Below are 18337 nucleotides of genomic sequence, written 5' to 3'. Positions count from 1 at the left end.
GGGAAGACGGTGCAGGCGACGCGTATCAATCGTTCGCCAGTTTTAGAGCGTCGAGTATCGGTAAATCGCGGCCCGAGGTCGGCGCGTAATAACGAGAACCGATGCGTCTGCGAGGAAATTGCAGATGTCCCGAGGTGTACAGCTTCACGGCTCCACCTGCGTTAGGCCCGATCGCGCGATACCCATCGATCCTCCCCTCGTTGCGCAAAGCCGCAGGTGCCAGGATTTTCAGGCGAGATCCGCCGGGTCGAGTGGTACGCGAGCGAAATTTTCCGAAGGCGATCGATGAAATTGCGGCATTATTTATATCGTCCTCTTTGGCCGTCTGGAAATATAGAGGGGACAATATTTCCAGCCCGATCGGTGTCGTTTCGATGTACGGTCGCCGGTAATTGGGTCGAAAGTGTCGGAGTCCTGTAACCTCGGTCACCGGTGTAGTTTAATTCCAATCGGTTTCACGCTAATCCAGAATAGGAAAACGGGAATATACATCACCGGGCCGAAGTGTGCCGCTGTTCCGAGTTCAAGGCTAGCCAGCATGAAACACTGGACCAAGGCATTCCCACCCCGTAACCACCCCTATTACTTCAATTCCGTCTCTCCAGCTTACTCGCACGCACTACTACATCCCTGCGGGACATTCCATGCGAACTCGGACAGATTTCGGAGTAAGTTTTCGTAGATCGCTGAAATTTGAATATGTAGTAGTCTTTAGTGATATTTAAACGTACCTCGAAGGATTTTTCGAAACTTTGAAAAATGACGATTTTACAGATGTTTGAAGTTAAGTGCTAACTTTTTTCCAATACATTATAGCTATGGAAGTAGTAAACGGATGGAGATGAGCTTTACGGTTCTTATAGAGAAGACATTGAAGTTTTATGAAAAAATTATTTGAGTTTTAAAAAAAAAATTTTAACCATTTTTGTGCGGTACTCGCAGCGGCCAAGCGGCAATACCTGATATTCTTACACAGAATTCCTAACCTTGTGTTGCCTTCAAGGTCGTAGTATACCGTATGGTTGAATTTGTCTTGACAGTCGCTTTCATATTGGGTAATCAAATATATAGCATTCCATTTAAAAAACTAAAAGTCACCCTCGTTTTTAGGAAAATATTGCGAACACCAAAAATTGAAATTACCGTATTATGTTTAATATAAAAAACAGTAGTGTCCAAGTTCGCATGGAGTGTCCCCTACTACCCCTGCGTCACGAGTCTACTTCATCGACCACCCTTCTCACCCTTGCACCCACTACGTTCCAAGTAACGAGGTCCACGAAATCGTGCGATTCTGTTTTCCGAGAGAACTCGTTCCGATCCGAGAGAAGTTTATCGAGGAAATTGAAGCTTCCGTCGCGTTGGACGAAGGCGAGCAGCGTTGCTCAGAATGATCAACTCTACGGCACTTCACCCCGACAGGGTCGAAAACGAATTCGAAGCTTCCGAGCGGCGTCCAAACAGCCTAATCCTTCGCAGTACAGAGAAAGCTACGCGCTAAACCGAGACATTACGATTCCCGCTGCTCAGGACTTTTCACCGAGTGCGCTGGCTACAGGAGACCTAGAGGCTGTTCCAGGTCTCGGCTTTCAAACGAGCGGCTTTCAGCCCGAGGCGCGACAGAGATTTCAATGTCCCGCGATTAACCGGCGACGTTGGACCAATTAATGAAGGGCAAACCGAAAGGAAAAAGGGAGAAAATCGTTTATCCGTGCTCGTGGTGCCAGGCACACGCAGAAGGAAGCCTCAAAAGGGGGCATTTTCGGCAGTCTTGAGGGGCCGAGGGGCGCGGTATGCTCATTAAACCAGGCGCACCTGCCAGTTAACGCGCTTCACCAACGACCGCCGCATGAATTCGTCCCAATAGACAGAAACTGCAGCGATAAAGAATATCATCCTCTTTAGGCAGCCAGCGTACACGCGTCCTAAATGCACACTACACACGCGACGAGGGAGGAAGAGGGGGGTGGGCAGGGGGCTCTGGCCTGAGGGGGAGAGGGTGAGAGGCATCGGCCAAAAGAATATGCGGGGTCTGAGTATCTCTCTCCCTTTCTCTCTGTCTCTCTGCGGCTGCATCGTACGTGCCCTCTCCAACTTTTCCCTTCCCGCTCCTCCATCCTCGCCTACCTCCTCGTTCCTCCACGTCCCTCCGCGACGCCAGTAACCTCCCTCGTTCCTCATCCCTCACCGTCCCTCGGCCAGTGTTTCGTTCGAACCGGTACCCTTTCCCCTCCCCCTCCGCCCCACTGCATTCGCAAACATTTGGCGGCCGTTGACCTCGAACAGGCTAATCCGCCGACAGCCAAACAACCAATTATTTCTTTTCGCCGGTATAGAGCCGTGCCACCGGCCCCGATACACACACCGCGCGAAACGTGGGAATGTGTTTTTCAGTAGGGGCGGGAGGACGTCAAGGGACAAGGGCCACGGGGATGCCAGCGACCCGCGTCAGGTGAGAAACGCTCGGTCAGTTTCCTTGCCAAGTATCCCGTGCTCCTCACGCGTCGGCGGATCTTCCGCAAGCTTCTTAGAACGCGGGGGCCCTCTTTCTTCTTCCTTTTCCCTTCTCGAACAGTGAGAACGAGGATGAATGGCGAATCGCGGCGGCCAATGTTTGCGCGGCTCGAAATAGCCACCGGTGTCGTCGACAGATTGGTCATCCGATTCGTATTTTCCTTGGTGGCCTCGATCAAATTGATTCGTTTTCTGCCGCGAACGTAGGTTTTTCAGTACGTGTACATATGTGTGTGTATACGTCAGAAATAGCGAAGAAGTCAGGTCAGAGTGATAAACGGAGTCCCGGTCACTTATTGTCTTTTTCTTATTGTTAGAATACCAGAAAGGGTTTACGAATTTAGGAGTATCGCGGCGTACCTGTATGCATCTCCCGCCTGCAGTACATTGTTCGATGGAGATTATGGTCGTGACCTGGCGGCAGGTAGCGGGAATGATTAAGGGGTTATACCTAGTCAGGCGGCCGAAAAGAGGCGAATGTTTGTGATTTTTTTTTGCAAAAGCGGAAGCGTATATTCTTACAGAACTTTTTGCACTTAAAAGAGCAACATTTAAAGAACATTTGGTAATTTTTTCGTAGGAAAATATTTACGTTTATAAGAAAGTAACAGCCGACATCCAAGAAGCCTTTTTAAAAATTTGGTTTTGCGGTGAGCACTGCCATTCGGAACCAGATTATCTAAAATCAAAAAACAAAAACGATTTCGCTAGTATATTAATGTATCCCCAGGTTGACGGAGAGAATTTTCCGAAATATTAATTTAAAACAAAATAGCGGCTATTTAAATTTGAAATCTTGAATTTTTCGCGTGATTTTTGCAAGAAAAAATCAGGATTTCAACTTTAAATAGCCGCCATTTTGTTTTAAACTAATATTTCGGAAAATTCTCTCCGTCAACCGGAGGATACATTAATATACTAACGAAATCTTTTATGCTTTTTGATTTTAGATAATCTAAATCAATCAAATTTTTACAAATGCTTCTTGGATGTCGGTTGTTACTTTATTCTAAACGTAAATATTTTTCTACGAAAAAATTACCAAATATCCTTTAAATGTTGCTCTCTTAAGCGCAAAAAGTTTTGTAAAAATATATGCTTCTGCTTCTTCAAAAAAAAATTCACAAATATTCGCCTCTTTTCGGCTGCCTGACTAGGTATAACCCCTTAAACGGTGGGAAAAGTCACCAGAAGGTTACGAGAGCCACGTGAATGGCCAGCGTACGCAAGGGCCGTCCCGTTTCCCTGTCTGCCTAGTAATAGACGCGCGCTACTTGCGCCGCGGCCTAGTGCGTGTCTATTCCGATACCGGCCTGTACCACTGAAACTACGGTTAACTATCGCTGCACTTGCACTACTGCAGAACCGTCTCTCCTATGCGGCAGCGTTGTTTCTACTACTTCCACGCGTCTCCACTTATACTCCCGCTCACTCAGCGCGATTCTCTGGTCCATAAAAATAATTAAATGTAAAAGATTTATTCTGTCGTTGTTTCAATCAGTTCCACGTTACATCCACCCAAATTCTTCGGGGCTTGGTAAAATTAGAAAGCGTATAACTTAAAGAAGTTACTACTGCGCAATTCTTAGCAATGCTGGTCCAAAACGTGCACAGAGTAGACTGTAAAGGGTTTAAGCAAAAATATCCGATTCATCGATCGAATTAACCTCGTTCTGGGGACTTTTTAGACCAGCAGACAATCAATGAGTGAAAATTTGTGTTCGTGCCATCTTGCTTTTCCCAGCGTGTCCCCGAGCCGCGCGTCGACCCACTTTCCCATCGTAGCCGCGATATTAATTGAGATACGATGATCCACCGAATATATTTCCGTCGGACGTATCCCCGGCTTAAAAATACTGAAAATGGGTCAGCCACTGTATTTTTAATTGTGCCGCAGACATCCACGTAGACGGTGTCCATCAGTCACCGCGAGGGCGACGAATAGATGGACCCCGCTCGATTAAGGACTCCCGTGATTGTGCCCAATCGGTAAACGTTAACCAGAAAGTATAAAAGCTACCTCTCGGAACCGTTATTCTTGACTTGGACCAAAGGGACAAGGAAGCCCCTTGTTTTTCTCGAGCAGCTCTCCCTAGACGCCAGGAACTCGCGCCGGGCGGAGCGCAGAGGCGAGTAGACGGGCCAAACGAGCGAGTTAAGCTGGGTCCAGACCTGAATGCGTATACGCCGAGCAGGCTGAGCGCGCACGAATGACGCATGCGAAGGGGTCGAAAGTGCCATTGTGTCTTTCTTCGCCAACTTCTGTGCTTAGCTTAGCCCACTCCGCAGTCGTAAAGATGGTGTGATTAGCTCAATAAACATACAGCTCAGCCCTCCGAGTCATCCTGTTTACCAATACAGGGTGATTCTCCAGCGACGCCTGTCAAAGAGGTGCCGCTTGGTACCCCGTAGCGAGGACAACCCCCAGTGCTTCACCGAATTTTATGGGTTTCGACCCTCGAAACGGTTGGAATATCATTATAAAGTCAGAAATGTCCAAGAGTTCCGCATTTCGAATCAGATCTTTGCGAAAACGACGTGATTCGAACTATAATGAAGGAAATTGCATGAAAAATTGATTTGTATCATTTCGAGCTGAATTCGTTAAAAATAGTCGCGTGTGATTTTTTTAACACAACAGCGAGTCGGTCAGGCTGTATGAATTAAGAACAATGCAGGGTGTAGCGAAGAAAAGAACGACAAATTATTCAGTAAAATAGAGCTTTAAAGTCTATCATATGGTAAATGCGTTATATTGTGGAAAATGTAATTTTTAGATTTTTGATTAACTGTTTATGAGAATATTAGTCATGGATTAAATTCATTCACATAGATCCATCCTTCATGATTAAAAAAAAAAGACACAAGTCAATTCCTTCAATAATTTAGGTCATTAAAAATAATTTCTGTAGGCAGGTTTCGTAAAAATCAGCGAAAGCAGGTAACTTTGAAGATTTGTATTTTTTAAACCATTTCGAATCTGCAAAAATGAGGACTTAACCCTCCCGAATTTCTTGTGGACTACCATATGCCATATTTGCCCCGTGCGTGGGGCAAGAAGTCCATCTTGCATTGACAAACATTTTCTGGTATAACCCAACAGAAAATAACAATATCAACAAACGAACTTCGTGAACGTAATGCATAATAGTTATAGTTTATACAAAATAACACCAGATATCTCCACATTGTTATTACTAAATTTTACATAGGTTTATATGAAAAACGGGACTCTTAGCCGCACCTTACCCTACATCTGCTTCTATCTTCCACGCTGAACGCACTGCACTCCAAACTCCCTTCGATTAGTGATCCTCTAAGTAGTGATCGGAAAATGTGTTCCGCGTTTTCTATTGGTCGACGCAATTGGGGTCTAAACCAGAAATAGAGAGAGAGAGAGCAAGAAACTGTAAAAAAAAAGAAAGAGAGAGAAATACTGATAGAAAGAGATAGATAAACGTTTAGGCTATGTTATTTCCTATTTTGCTCCAAAATGGCTGCGATTATACCGATCACTCCCTAGAGGATCACTACCCTTGATGCGCGGAAGAAAACCGCCAACGGTCGGCTCAGGCCATGTGCGAGTCGGGTCGCATGCGCCGAGTCACCGCGAATATATGTCCACATCAGAAAATTCGTGCGTGCTCAGCCTGCTCAGTGTACTCATTCAGGTCTGGACCCGGCTCTACACGAGCAAGAAACAAAGAACCGGCGAAAGAACCCCGCGGGCCGCTCGCTTAAATACCCGCGGCTCTCTCCGCTCTTCCACACCGCCGTCGAAGTAACTCTTCCCGCGCTGGCCGCATGATTCGTCACGATCAGCTGTGCAAGCGGAATTTTAAGCCGCGCGAACCCGTCCGCCCATTGTTTCCCTCTAATTCGGCGGCGGTCGGCCACAATACGCGGTGGATACTGTTACCCTAACGATATGCGCGCGGCGCTAATTAATCGGGATTCCATGCGACATCCGGCCGCCTTTGCGCCCGGAAAGAATTCCTATCGGTGACAGGCCGAGCGACGACTCGCGGAGGCTACGCGCCAACCTTGACGGCCCGTCTTCTTGCCAAATAATTCCGTGACGTTTCCGCGCGAGCACGAGAAACCGCGGCTCCCCCCGACGCAGAGGCGTGAATTCGTTTTGCGCGTGCCGAGAGCGGTGGGTTCTCGCATGCGTACGATGTGAATAGCGCGACGCCGGGGCCCCCGGGGTCCTTGAAGCTTCCGGTCCCCGGGCCCCGTATTACGGCATTGCTCGACTTCTCCAGGCATTACAGCCGCCTCGCATGCGACCCGTCCCGGGGAACTGGGATTTCTTAAACGACGCAGTCAACGAATCCAGCCATTCCCACCAACCCTTCCTCCGAGCGGGGGTCGCCTTTCAAAAATTCACCGCGTAAACTAATACCGCCGCGACGGCAATTAACACTTTATCAGCCGCTGTTATGCATGCATGAGCTCACGGCTTCGCTCCATTATCGCGTGTAACCCTAGATATTCCATCTCGTTCCGTATTTATTTACACATTATCGTGTTATTAATTACCGGCCAGAATGGAAAGATCTTAATCCCACTCGCGAGATCGCATTATAAATATCCCCCGCGATCGATTAGCCGCTCGGGAACCTGCGAAAACAACGACAGCTGCGAGGAGTCCGCCTCGGGGACCTACCTGTGCAAATAAATAAGTGAATCTTAAATGTTTTGAAAATCCTACGGCTTACGCTCTCGTCCTTGAGCGAATCGTTTGGCGCCGCCGTGAAAGCTCGAGGTGGCCGGGCTGGCTCTGGCCACGAATGGAGTCCGTGCTCTTTCCTCCCCCGATCGCCCGTTTCGACGGTATAAAGTTCGTTCCCGCTGGCCGCCAGATCAACGCGCACATTCAAATGCATGCATATTCGCGAGCGTCTCGCCAGTGCCTCTCATAATGGCCAGTGTCTCTCTGTAATGCGCCCGTTAGGAGACTGCACGGGGGCCCGCGATGAATTTCGATGAGCGGCCAGGCGAAGTGCATACTCGCCTAGCGGCCGAACCTGACCGCGATAAGATATCGCCCTCGGCCGCGCGAAACGACATCGACTTGGAATGGCGAGTAAAAAAAAAGAAATGGGTAGGGGGGAAGCAGGCAAGAAAGAGTTGCGAAATCGGCGGGATCGCCGCCGTCCGCCGAAATAATCGAGAGATTTACCGGGGGAACCGAGGTGGATCGTAAATCGCGAGGTAAAGGCCAGGCCGTTTGATCCCCGGTTATTCTAGCATCCGGCTCGCCTAAATAACGTATTCAACGCCGGGCTCTAATTTCACAGATAACGCGGCCGTCGCGTAATCTAGTTACTAGGCGTCTAATCTAATCGGTCGATTCGGATTATGTGCATGCATACCTGCGCGTAGACGGTGTGCGCGCGGCCGAGAGCGCTATGTCGCCAAACGACGAAAGAAATTCGACTAGCCCGGCTCGGAACACAGCGTGACTCGGCGAACGGCTCGCGGATGACGGCCGTCGCTCATTAAATTTAATTAGAGTTGCTCCCCTCTCCTCTTTGGTTTTAAAAACGCCTCTTAACTGGGTCGATTTCGTCGCGGAACCGTCGATATTCCTGCCCCGATGGTTCCCCTCGCGATCCACGGAGCCCGTCCACGTGACCGCGGCGGCGGAGCCGTTATCTTCTTGTTTTCTCACCGCTTATCGCAGCTAGAAAATTTCGACTAGCTCTAAGCCCATTATCTAAGCCTAAGTAATTTGTCCATGGGCGAATTCCAGATCAAAGGCGGCCGCCTTGTCCTCGACTTCCTCTTTCGTAATACAGATCGCGGCTGTGGCAGCGGACCGCTCGCTGGATCGTTATCTACTATCCTCCAACAGATTGGAGACGATAGATGCTCCAGGATCCACCTAGCCGCATTGATATGGGACGACGGTTGCGCCGGAGGGTTGGGAAGGGGGGCGAGAATTGTTGGCGAAACGGTGGTGGAGGCGACGAGCATTCCGAGAGGCACGGTTCCGCTGGAGGACTCGAAGGAAAGGAAACGGGCGAGCGGAGAAGAGAAAGGGAGAAATAACGGGTGCGAGAAGCAGTGCCCTCCGCTGTTCAAGGAGAGCAAACCGTTATCGGAGGATGTATACCCCTTTCCAGGTGCAGGTGCCAGGAGGATCGAGAACGCGTTAATGCCAGAGATCCCCGCGGAATATCCGACGATATTGTGGTGCCATCCGGAATCAATCTTCGACAACCGTCTCGACGATCATTATCGTTAGTAGCTGCTCAAATTACTGGGTAATAGGGCGGAGCGATACTGTATAGGCGAAAATTTAAATTTGAATTTTCGGTTGGCCTGGGTGCGGGATAGTTGTCTTTTGATTAACCAAACATAACTGTAAAAATTTTTTGGAAACATATTCATGCCTGCAGGTTCCTTTTTCTCCTAAAAATGATTATATAATCGTACTATATAGGCGAAAATTTAAATTCGAGTCTTCAGTTGGCCTGGGTCCGGGATAGTTGTCGTTTGATGCGTGATGCGTAACCAAATACAACTGTAAAAAAATTTTGGAAAAATATTCATGTCTTCAGGTTCCTTTTTCTCCTAAAAATGATCATATAATCATATAATCACTTTTAGGAGAAAAAGGAACCTGAAGACCTGAATATTTTTCCAAATTTTTTTTACAGTTGTGTTTGGTTAATCAAAAGACAACTATCCCGCACACAGGCCAACTGAAAATTCAAATTTAAATTTTCCGCTCCGCCCTACTGGGTAATCGTCATTTCTTTCCTTCAAGATAATTCACCCTGGAACTGTGTTTCTCACCCCTTCCGTAACTCGTAGTGCACTGATCGAGGTCGATCTTTCCTGTGATGGAAAGGTTTCTAGGATCTAATGGGTGATTGCGTAACCAATGCTGCTAATTTGCATCAAGTAACGCGTAATAACTGTTCCCCTTCATTGAAATTCTAAAAACTCATTCCCATGTATCATGTACAGTGAAATCAATCCCGGGATCCCGGCTGTCTTTTGGATTCTAAAACTCCCGGGATTTGATATATCAAATAATGACTTATCCCGCGAATTTTTAAAAACGTAAATTACTTTATGAACAACTGAAAGATATAAAAATAAAATTCAAAAAAACAGCCAGGATCCCGGGATTGAATTCCCTAATCATGTAGTAAAACGAACTAAAAAAGCTTCCACGTTCACGTACCTATGCAAAATATACATTTTGGAGACTGGCTATCCCGCAAAGTAGTTTGTCTAGTTCATACACCAGCGTTTGCTTCCTCAGAAATGTTAATCGCGAGAGATGAGTGGACGAAGCTGAGACGAGAGAGGCAGAATTTGCAAGAGAAAAATATTCTCAAGCTCCAATGGAAAGTGCACACTTGCTAGGGTTAAAGTTGACGCGACACGTACGCCGAAGTCGCAGGTGTTCAAGGAGAACCGGCCACAAGGATGTCGAATCAGTAGATAGAATAACTCACGAATGTATTCGGGCCCTGTCCCCGTGGAAGAAGTTTATCAATACTAAGTGCACTTCCCCCGATGATTAATGCATAATAATATGACAATAATTGGCCGTTCGAATACATTTGCGACTTTCACATGTATCCCCGAATAAATTCGATCGGGTACCGGTTTGGTCGCTCCGCGGGCGACGTTATCCTGACGCGAGGCGAAAACGAGGCCAATTGCAAATTTAGGGGTTGGGAGTGGGGGCCGGGCAGAAGTATCGCGGAGCGTTCTGCAACGACGACAGATTACTTTCCCGTGTTTATTGTTTTGCGAAAGCGCGCTAAACGGCGAGTGGCTGGTCGGAGTCCGCGGTAAGTGTGTCGTTAGATCGGCGAAAATGAAGCCTATAGGAGGAAGGACCGGCGTTTCGAAACGATCGCGGGAATTTGGTTCGCGGCGCGCGGACCGTTTCGCCGACTCATCGAACGGAGCCGTCTCGTTGCTTAAAAATGGCACCGCCGATGCGCCCGCTGGCTCGCTCGCTCGCTCGCTCGTTCGTGCGAAAAGCCCCGACGATGCTCGTTTGCGGGGCGACTCGTTGAAAAGGCGGTTCACCGATGCCACGACAAAAGTAACGCGTTTGGGTCCTTCTCCTCCGTGTTTTGCGTCGCACGAGTTCTGCACACACCGGCCCGAGCAGGGGCGTGCATGTATGTGCCCGCTGGCTAGCCTGTCTGCCTGCTCGCGCGGGCATGTACGCAGGAAGGCAGGCAGAGAGAGCACCTGGGCATCTATGCGTCATTGTGGACGATAAAAAAAGCCGTGAGGCTGGCATAACGCAAGGAGAACGTCGACAAAACAGCGGCTCGACTAGTAAAGCTGGTTTGTCTTTTCCCTCTTTCCTACGGGGCGCTCGCAGCGATCATCGACAGGGAGCACTCTTCTCGGTGTATTTCGGGACCCTGACCGCGGCGTAAACAGCCCCAAAAGTCGTGGCTTGGTTTCGATAATATTTTCAAACCGAAGGATCGCGCGCGCGAGAGCCAGTGTGTGCGAATTGCTCGGCTTTCTTTGTCTTTATCTTTACGAATTAGCGGTGTTGGTCATCGGCCAAGGATCCTCCGCTTTTAGGCGGGATTCGGCGCGCCGCGCTCTCGCAACCGCGTCTGTGGATACAACTTGCCGCGGAGAAATTTCGATGAAAGTTGCAGGTTTAATCGAAGGAATGTAGTTGTTGACTAGCCGAAATTGGAGGGCGAAAGACTGAAGAGGAGGTAAGGGAGGAGCGGGGACAAACGTAACGACGTCATGAAAGTAACGCGCCTTCTGTACCCTTCCACAAACGTTTCCAAAACGTTTGCTTTGCACAGTTACATGTGTATAGTGTCTCTTTTATTGTACTGAGTGACGCTGAGCAGTAACACGAATCGTATACCCTGGGCAAGCTAAACTTGTTATTTAGATCATTCAGGTAAGTTTCTTCTATTTTTTTTTTTTAATATTCATAGTTAAACTATAGATATTAAAACAATTATTTGCTAGAGCGTTCTTAGATAATGCCTTTATAAGTTCCTGTATTTGATTTTAACAAGTCTTGTATAGTTCGTATGTTATAACAGTTCTATTCTGAGAAACATGGCTGGGGACAAAAGTAACACGTCGCTACGGGGACGAAAGTAACATGTTACTTGGGCGAGAAAAATAGCATACAGGATAGAAATTCTTCAGATGATTATGATTGTCTGTGTCTGGTTTGATTGGACCCTTTCAGTGAAAGCTGTTCGAGAGAGAATCATCCCCAATGTTTAGATTTTAAGGGTTAGACCCACGAAGACTGCAGCATGGGTGATCTTCGCAACATGTCATAATTTTAATTCGGATTAGGTGAAATTTAATACCTATCATTTAACTAAATACACAATATCAAATAAATGTTCGAAGCTGGTTATGTTTTCCACCTTTCGTTATTTAAAATCTATTTGCTTTTATCGTTACTTAAAATATGTTTATTTAATGTTTCTTTCTATCGTTTTTTTATAATAAAAAATCCTTTTTTGCGAGGAACGAAGTGTTTTTACTTAAATCTCCTCGAAATAATTAGTGTTACCTTCGTCCTACCCCTGCAGGACAAAAGTAACAATGACAGTCACTGCGGAAAACTGCCATAACTTTTTAATTACTTATCACTTAAGGCTGAATCTGGGTTCAAATAATAGACGAAGAATCATAGTATCTTAAGGCACAATTTTGATTTCTATATCTATGAAAGATAATTGTAGGCTATGCCAAATGTAAAAATCGTTACTTCTGTCCCCGTTCTCCCCTAACGATACCTTAGGGGCCTAAAATTCGGTCATCCGGATAGACGAAATTATAAATTATTTCCAGTAACTCTTTTATATTTCTATATCCTCCTAGTACCGTCCGCAATGACGGAAGCCGTTCTGTCCTTTGTCTAGCCGCGTGCGTGAAAATCTCCTGCGCGCAATTATCGAGCCTGCTTTCCAACTTAAACGGCTCGTGCAATGCCAACGTTCAACCGTCCCTCGTGCTTGCCATTTTACTACCGAGCTATCGTCGCGATCTAAAGAACGGAATACGAAATAAATGGAGAGGGAGCGAGAGAGAGAGCGCGAGAGAGAAAAAAAAGAGGAGGACGGTTATCCTTCTAGCGAGGACAGAGAATCGACGGCTTCGTAGGCGAGCGTCGAAGCCTCAAGGCTCCTGGATCTCGGTTCCAAACTCACGTTCAAGGATCGGCTTTGTACAGAGGAATTTTTATTGGCCACGACACACACGGCGTGGCCGCGCCGCGCGGCGTCTGACGCTCGCGCATAATATACGCGTGCAAGCGGCTGCGTGAATTTTTCGAGAAGCCCCAAAGACAGAAGGAGAGAGGCGCTCTTTATTTTTCAACCACGCCACCAGCCATCCCACCCTCTCCTCTACCCCGTCGTTCCCCGTCCACCGTCAACCCATTTCTCTCTCCTCACCCTCGCTTTTCCATCTTCCATACCGTGCGCGCGTTCGGTGTATCGCGAGATCTATTTATACATAGGCGGTCGGTGTTTTCAACTTGCACCGGCACATCGTGTAACAAACGCGCGTCCATCGTAAAAATAGGGGATACGCACTGTGCACGTCCGCGAAAGAGAGCGAAAGAGGGGAACGGTGGAGCGGAGGGCAGGTCGGGGTAGGGAGGAGCGCGGGAAAGAGCGGGAGAAATTCGTGAAGCGTCCGGGGAGCCGTAAGCAGGGTCGAAACGACGCGTCGTGGGACCACTGCGCGTTCCCTTTTTTCCGACTAACCGCCGAAAAGCAGGAGGAACGACGCAGAGGAAGGGGGGTGGGGGCCTGGATCTCCCGATCGGAAGGATCGATGGAGTGACGAAGGGAGGAAGGGAGCGAGGCAGGCTATCGGGCGATTTCGAACGCGATCTCGCGCGACAACGTTGCTAGATCCACGGATGACCTTGCGGAGTAACCGGCGATTTCCTGGTACGGCTATTTTCGGCCGTTTTTCCTAATTCGCCGGTGCAAAAACAAGACGCGGCCGCGTCTCGCGGCGCGCAATAAAAACGAATCATCGCCCCGATCGCTGGCGACGTGGCTGGTTTAATTGAATCTCGCCAGCGGGGCTACGTCTCTCTCTCTTTCCCCTCCGCTCCCTGCGTTTCCTCTCTTTCCCGCACGGTCGGAGAGAACGTCGTTTTACGAGACGCGGAATTTTTCGTGAATGAACCGAGAGGGGGGTAGGAAAAAAAGGAGAGAAAGAAAAACCGAGCCGGGGCTAGTGAAAGGGGGAGAGATGGGCGAGGGAGAAAGAGAGAGAGAGCGAGAGCGGTGTGTTATACGCAGGAGCGACTAGGAAAACCCCGGAGCAAAAAACACACCGGAGAAAACGAGAGTGAACGAGGTGAGCAGGGTCGGGCTTAACGTACGGTATGCTACGTACACACGCGGGCGCGCTCGCGCGCGACAAAAGGATCGGTCGCTCGCTCGCTCGCTCGCACAGACGGATTACGTCATTTCCCAGGCAGCCTCTAACGTCTGGCATTATATTCGTCTAGCGGTCGTCTAGCCACGGGGCGATCCCCGCTCGGACTAACACACTAACTACCGTCTCTCTACCTTTCACGGTCGCGAGTACGGCCGGCGTACTCTATCCCGTAGTAGTAAAGGCACGCGGCCGCGAATAGAAGCGTGTGCGTGAAACAGCGGCTACGAGGCTCCTACGGATGCTCTCCGCTCGCGGGCAACGGCTGCATACGTGCACACCACCCGCGTCTCTCACATGCGAAATTGCCAACGTAGCCGTGATAGCGCGCGTGTACAAGCGTGCATACGTTTCTCTCGCACCCACGGACACGCGATCTGTTGTTTCCCCTCTGGCACGCATATTCTCGCTCTATCCACCCATCACACACACCCGCTTTCTCTCTATCTCTCTTTCTCTCGCGCTCTCTCTCTCTCTCTCTCTCTCTCTGTCTTTCGCTCCCTCTCTCGTGTACTCTCTATCAGGCCGACAGGCAGCCGAAGGCCACCATTCTCAGCTGTGTGGACGTACCTTGATCGTCGTGCGCGAAGAGTAAAGTGTGGGGCTCCTTTGCCCGGTGTCCTTGTCGTCGTCGGTGCTAAACCCACCGTTTGACTGTCCGGATGCGACGATCGCGGGATCTGCTTCCCTTCCTGGCCTCTGTCGATTTTTCTGCCCGACCTCCTCCTCCCTTTTCCACTCCGTTTCGGCACGCGGACCGCCTTCGATTGTAGATCGAGCTTCTCCCTACGCCACGCTGCCGTTGCTCGCGGTCTCGTGCGTTCCGGTGGATCCTGAGGACACTCGTCGGTCCATCCTTGTGAGAAACTGGGCACGACCAAACGCGAGAGGCTGGTCGTCGGGTGTCCTGGATACGTCGACGAACGTCCTTCCACAGGGCAACTAAGATCGCTCACGGTTTCACGGATCGACGAGGTTTCTGGGAGCACCGTCGATCTCTTTTCACAGAAAGTACAGTCCCTCTTCTATGATCTGCTTCTTCGCGGAGGACCACGACGTGCGCTGCCGCGATCGACGAGAAAAATCACACTTTGTTCCTCGGGTTAGACAGGGTGCACTGCCTCTTCCAGTTGCTTTCACTCTGCCGTTCAGTTCTGCTGGATCACCGTTAGATCTCCGTTAGGAGGGTTCCGTAATGCGCAAGGTGGATCTCGGTACACGGGGGTGGTGTCACTCGCGCCTCGTAGGACTCGGAGGACGAAGAAGACACGTCCGTGTCGGCGTAATCGTGGCCGTATACCGTAACACAGAGCGAGTACACCGTAGAAGGATCTGATCTGTTCTTCTGGAGGGATCGGCTTCCCTTCTATCTCCGTGCGACGTGCCGTTGCAACTGGATCACCGTAAACAGAGGGGTATCCGCGACGATTTCCCGTAACGGCTTCACTGTGCGGCAAATATTTCTTCCTTCTTCCGTCTTCTCGGGCCCGCGAACAGAAAATGGAAGGGAAAGAAAGGAAAAAAGAAAAAAAAAGGCAGATATACGCGGTTACGCACTCCCGGTGATCTCTCTTGGGCGACGCAGAAAGAGGACGCGGAACGTAGCGCGGAGCGTGGGGTACGGTGCGCGTGTGTTATCGGCGATCGCGAACGACGATCGTGGATGGCGAACGATTGATCTAGAACGCAGGACTATCGGCGAAACGTAGGATCCACCGTCGACCAGTAAGAACGATCCCGCGGCAAAGTATCCGGTATTATCTTGCGGGTCGACACCATCGAGCGAAGGACCAGCTCCCTGCCGCTTCTTTGGGACACACCGGGGGACTACCTAGTCGTAGAGTGATTGGGAACGCGACTGGCCAAAGCACTTGATTCGCGCGCGGTTCGGTTTGCCCGTTGCTGCGCCTCTCCCGTGCAGTTTTTTCGGCGGTCCCGTGGTATGCGTGCATGCGCGTGCATGTATGCGTGTGCGCCCGCGCGCTCCTCGCTCTCTCTGCCTCGTGTGTGAGTGCGTGTCCCTCTCGGGCCTTCTTCTCCGTCTCTCTCCTTCCACCTCGCTCTTCCTGTCCCTCTCTCGCTCTCTTCTCGCTCGCCTTTACACAGGACAGACACAGGCCCGCGCGCACGACCGTGTTTTCTCTGCCTCCTGCACGCGCGTACTCCTCGTCGCCTGAATTTCCTGAACGTAGGTGTATCTGTCCGCGCGCGTGTTTGTCTGCGTGTGCACGAGGGCCTCCTCTACGCACGCGTTTCGTCGCGTCCGTGTGCGTCTTCTTCGCGCGTCCACCGTCCGCGTGTGTCCACGTCGGGATCTTGTATACGTGTCGTCGTCGTCGTCGACGTCGTCCTCCCGATCCCGCTCGTCGTCGTCGTCGTCGTCGTTGCCGTCGTCGTCGTCACCGTCGTGGTCGTCGTCGTCGGTGGCTGCGTGCGTGCGCGGCGCTGGGTAGGCGAGGGTATAGTTACCGAAATGTTAACCTCGTGGAACCACTTTTTATTGAGTGTCGCAAAATTCATAGGAACCTCGCGGAACGAGGAGAGGGGCAGCGGTCCCCGCTCCCTCTTCCTCTCGTACACGATCCCTCTCTGTCCGTTGCTTCTTGTCACGCTGGCGGGGTTAACGCGTGAGAGGGGCGGCAACCCCCACCTAATACCAAAGCTCCTGCCCCCCGACACCCCTCCGTACGCTCGACTACCCTCCTCCTCCTCCGACTCCTCCACCTCCGCCGCCTCCTTCTCCTCCTGCTGCCGCTGCTACGAGCAGCCTGGTCCTCGCCAATTCTTTGGCCCCACCACTTCCTCGCTAGTGGCCCCCCAACCCTCGCTTTTGTCGCTCTCTCTCCCTCCTCCAGCCATCCCTCCCGCCCTTCAAACGTGCCGCACCGTTCCATGCAACTCTCTTCGTTCGTTCCCCTCGCCCGTCACGAGTCTCGTCCGCGTCCGTCCGCCGTCCTGCTCTCTGCCGTCGCTTCTCCTACGTCTCTCTCCTCGTCGCTCCACACCCCGAGCCGCGACCCCTGGCCCCCGTTCTACCGTCTCCTTCTCGTAGCCGCCTTTCGCGAACTCTTCCCTCTGGCATTGCCTGCACACCCTTCCTCTAACCCTCTCTCTGTTCCGCTCCTTCCTCATCCTCCCTTAGCCCCTTCTCGACCCCTACTCCACACCGCGTCGCGCTACCCTTCTCTCCCATTTCTCTCCGTCTCACCCTCGCCCATCGCCTCCTCTTCTTCTCTCTTCGCTCTCACACCCTTCCTCGCCGTGCCTTTCCTTTCCCTCCACCTCAGACCCTACAACCGCGGCATTTAGCCGTGCATAGCCGAACTTGTATATGTACAGTTAGCTGCACGTCGAATAGTCGTGCCGATTTTTCGTCCGGCCGCGCTTCTCAGACGATCGACGCTGACGTGCTTGCGGCCGTCGATCTCCAAACCCTTCATATTTCTCCGGGAAAACCTCCGAGGGGTTGTAGATAGATCCGTCGGATCCACGACCTCCGTGGGCCGGCTGACCTGAAAGGAGGTTACTACTGGTCAATCGGATGAAGATTCGCGTTACTCTGTAACTCAATGCATCGCGTACTAAAATGATCTTGTTGGAGTCCCTCGATAATTACGAATTGCGAACCACGATCGCAACAGACGTCGCGATACACCTGCGAATTATCCACACGAGCAGTGGCGAGCAACCTTTTGTCAGAAGTGGGCCACAAGTGGAAACCTACTACTCTACGCGGGCCGCAGTATTAAATACATAAATATAACTAATCCAAGAATTTTAATTTATGGGCTTGATTTGTTATTTCTGACATTGATTTACAATAAAACGTTTTTTTTTAACTTTGATGTACTGTTTATTAGCAATATATACACATTAATATATACTTACATATTATAATTTAAATAGGTATATGTACCTATATTTTTCTAATTAAATGAACGTAAATAACCACTGAGATTTAATTAATGAGATACTTGATTCTGTTTTTCATGAACGAGCTTGACAATATTAGGCGCGATATTTGAAACTGCTATTCTAAGACAATTATTTAATTAAGCAATGGAAATTTATTAGCCGGAAAATAACGCTTATAAAACTCAATAAGACTAGCATTCTGAAATTTATTCCTTAATTCTGTGTTGTTTTGTAAATCGACTATCTCCATTTGGAATTATTCAGGAATTCTTTTAGCTGTAGCATTTATATTAAAGAGTGATGAAAAATTATCAAAACTTGTTTGATTTTCGCGGAAGTTTTTGAACCGCAAACTGAAATCTTTTTGTAATCTCTGTATCTTCTCCGCATATTTCTTCGCTTGAGATGGATTTTCTTTTTTCAGAATTGGAAAATGAACCATATTATTTGATTTTATTTGCCG

At 49.6% G+C, this 18337-nt stretch overlaps 1 protein-coding gene across 2 annotated transcripts in view; it reads right to left on the bottom strand.

The window, feature by feature from the left end:
• Br (broad-complex core protein) overlaps positions 1-16626 on the bottom strand; it is a 42102-nt gene extending 25476 nt beyond the window's left edge. The window contains exon 1 of one of the 2 annotated variants that reach the window (XM_076823397.1): positions 14530-16626. The gene's annotated coding sequence lies outside the window, so the exon portion shown is untranslated. The remainder of the gene's footprint in view (positions 1-14529) is intronic. The other variant, XM_076823390.1, reaches the window with a different exon arrangement.
• Between the last annotated feature and the right edge of the window lie 1711 nt (positions 16627-18337).

The sequence above is a fragment of the Andrena cerasifolii genome, chromosome 11, assembly GCF_050908995.1.
Source record: "Andrena cerasifolii isolate SP2316 chromosome 11, iyAndCera1_principal, whole genome shotgun sequence".
NCBI classification, from domain to species: domain Eukaryota; kingdom Metazoa; phylum Arthropoda; class Insecta; order Hymenoptera; family Andrenidae; genus Andrena; species Andrena cerasifolii.
The sequence above is the reverse complement of the archived record's forward strand: the minus strand, read 5'-3'. Positions and strand labels throughout refer to the sequence as shown.